This window comes from Salvelinus sp. IW2-2015, linkage group LG20 (assembly GCF_002910315.2).
Source record: "Salvelinus sp. IW2-2015 linkage group LG20, ASM291031v2, whole genome shotgun sequence".
In the NCBI taxonomy this organism is placed as follows: domain Eukaryota; kingdom Metazoa; phylum Chordata; class Actinopteri; order Salmoniformes; family Salmonidae; genus Salvelinus; species Salvelinus sp. IW2-2015.
The window spans coordinates 79,971,608-79,974,846 of record NC_036860.1 but is presented as its reverse complement, the minus strand read 5'-3'; the positions used below and the strand labels follow the sequence as shown (position 1 = coordinate 79,974,846).

At 39.5% G+C, this 3,239-nt stretch overlaps 1 non-coding gene across 1 annotated transcript; it reads left to right on the top strand.

Moving 5' to 3' along the window:
- Positions 1–921: 921 nt before the first annotated feature.
- trnae-uuc (transfer RNA glutamic acid (anticodon UUC)) lies at positions 922–998 on the top strand. Its single transcript has one exon. It is a non-coding gene; the product is annotated as a tRNA-Glu (tRNA).
- The last annotated feature ends 2,241 nt before the right edge of the window (positions 999–3,239 follow it).

Here is a 3,239-nt window from a genome sequence, read left to right as displayed (position 1 = left end):
GGGGGAGGGTGAATAGTTATGCACGCTCAAGTTTCAGTTTTTTTGGTCTTATTTATTTCAAATAAAAATATTTGCACCTTGAAAGTGGTAGGCATGTTGTGTAAATCAAATGATACAAACCCCCCAAAAATCATTTTAATTCCAGGTTGTAAAGCAACAAAATCAGAAAAATGCCACAGGGGGTGAATACTTTTGCAAGCCACTGTAGATATCAAAACATACATGGTACACCTCAGTTTCAGCTACAGTATTGAAACATATAATTTACCAACCACTATAGAAGTATTTCTACAACTTCAATTTTAAATGCCAGAACTGGAGCAAATATACAAACAATATTGTTGCAAACATCCTTCGTGTGCAGGCGGTTCCATTATGTGTAATATTCTATGATTCCGCAAACGCGAAGTGACAAAAAAAACTCGTGAGCCAACCACTATAGAAGTATTTCTACAACTTCAATTTTAAATGCAATGGGCAAATTATAAATCAATATCATGTTTGCAATTCCTTTTCGGTCCATGGGGTGTACATTTTGTTATTTTGATTTCCGYGTCAAAACGGAGTGAAAAAAKTGAAAACGAGAGCCTTACACCCATCGAGCCACTTCCTATGGAAGGATCGATTGGTTTCAGGGAGATGACAAAGACATCTACACGTAAATACATTACAGTCCTTACCTAAATGGCCGGTGGTTCGTGAGCAAAGTATAATTATTATTTCGAGGGTAGTTTCCAAATGTACAATAAGTTTGACTCTTTGTCTCTCCCTCTCCATATGTGTACCAAGCCGTCATATCTTGTCAGTCCAGTAGGGACCTTTGTCTCATGTAAGTGTGTATGTGTATTCTGTGTTATTATTTATTTAGTATATAAATAATTAAATCAATTTGTGTAGTACTGAATAATCAACTTCTTACATGGTCCCGTGTGGCTCAGTTGGTAGAGCATGGCGCCTTCAACGCCAGGGTTGTGGGTTCATTCCCCACGGGGGGACCAGGATGAATATGTATGTACTTTCCAATTTGTAAGTTGCTCTGGATAAGAGCGTCAGCTAAATGACTTAAATGTAAATGTTACGTGGTGCCCCAAATTCCTAGTGAGTTAATTGTTACATGATTCATTTAATTGTGTAACAATTAAACACAGTTAGTTGATTCGATAAATAACAGTCACCACATTAATGCAAGTCACATCACCCCTCATCCTAAATTTTGCTTACTCTTGTTCAACAGTACTTTGATTAAATCAGGCGTTTCAATTGGGTGTCAAGTGTGTTTTTAATCCACTAGATGGCAGTAATGTTCTACCATTGTAACCTAAATAAATTGTCARGACACTGTCTCACTGGGCATTTTCTAATGTGAAAGGTTTGCTGCAACTGCATGATTATGGCAGTAGAGTGATAAACATTCATAGCCCAAGGCCCGAACCTACAGGCACAAACAACAAACAGATGACTGGGTGCACTTACACATAAAAGTCTTGGACGATGTAGGCGTGCCTGACAAATGTTGTCAATACAATATATTAAAAGCCAAACGGATCCTCTATCTGCCCCAAAATGTTTTTTGAAGCTCATTAAAGAAGTGTGTGGTCAATGGTGAGGCAGGAAAAGCCTGACCCTGGTGCGTGTGTTTGCATGTGTGTTCATTTCTGGACTGATGTAATGGATATAAATTCCATTAAAGAAATGCACTAGAAAATMACTATAATTGCTTCAAACCACACATTTCATTATATTATAGCACTGCAGTGGTAGTTTTATTGCTGTTTTAAGGCTCCTATTGTAGACATACTGCCTAGTTGCCAACATAACTTGTAGAATGTGCAACTCAATGCATTCAAGCCTGACTTTTTGTTTTCAGAGCATCTCCACAAACAAAAACAACGACAAGGAGCAGAGATCATCCAGACACAACCGAATGTCGTTTTAGAGAATTATGCAGTAAGTCGACACGGTCTCACATACCCGCAGACACGTCCGCCCAGGACTCCACATTTCGGCTTTCTTCACCTGCGGGATCGTGCTGAGACCAGCCACTGGACAGTCTTTGGTAGAGAAATTAACATTAAATTCTCTGGCAAGAGCTCTGCTGGACATTCCTGCAGTCAGCATGCCAATTGTACGCTCCCTCAAATCTTGAGACATCTGTGGATTTGTGTTGTGTGACAAAACTGCACATTTAGAGTGGCCTTTTATTGTCCCCAGCACAAGGTGCACCTGTGTAATGATATCATAAGGTGAATGCACCAATTTGTAAGTCGCCTGGATAAGAGCTCTGCTAAATGACTTAAATGTAAATGTAATGATCGTGCTGTTAATCATCTTCTTGACATGCCACACCTGTCAGGTGGATGGTTTAACTTGGCAAAGGAGAAATGCTCACTAACAAGAATGTAAACAAATTTGTGCACAAAATTTGCAAGAAATGTGTTTTTTGTGCCTAAGGAATATTTCTGGGATTTTTATTTCAGCTCACGAAACATGGGACCACACTTACACTGTAGCGTTTAGATTTTTGTTTAGTATAGCTGTATTCTACTAGAACTAGTGTTAATGTAGTGGTAGTACAAGGAACCTATACTTCAAGAAGTGAGCAATACAACATAAAATGGCTAAACAGATACAACAATATGCAACACTATATACATTGCACCAGGAGATGTCTGACTCTTTGCACACTCACTGGACTCTACCCACACACTCACACATACGTTGTCACTGCATCACACACTACATACACTCACACACATATAGCATGCACACAAAGTGATGTACTGCGTACGGCCAGTACATCACTGGGGCCAAGCTTCCTGCATCCAGGAACTCTATACCAGGCAGTGTCAGAGGAAAGCCCTAAAAATTGCAAAGACTCCAAGCCATCGTAGTCATAGACTGTTCTCTCTGCTACCGATGGCAAGCGGTACCGGAGCGCAAATCTAGCTCCAAAACGCTCCTTAACAGCTTCTATCCCCAAGTCATAAGACTGCTGAACAGCTAATCAAATGGCCAGCTTACTATTTACATTACCCCCCCCCTTTTGTTTACACTCCCTGCTACTCTTTATTATCTATGCATAGTCACTTTACCCCATGTATATAGCCTCCTTATTGTTATTTTATTGTTGCCTTCTTTAAAAAAAAAAAAATGATTTGTATTTTTACTTTTTAACTGCATGTTGGTGGGGCATTTCACTGTAAAGTCTAGGACCACCTCGTATCTACTTCGGTTCCATA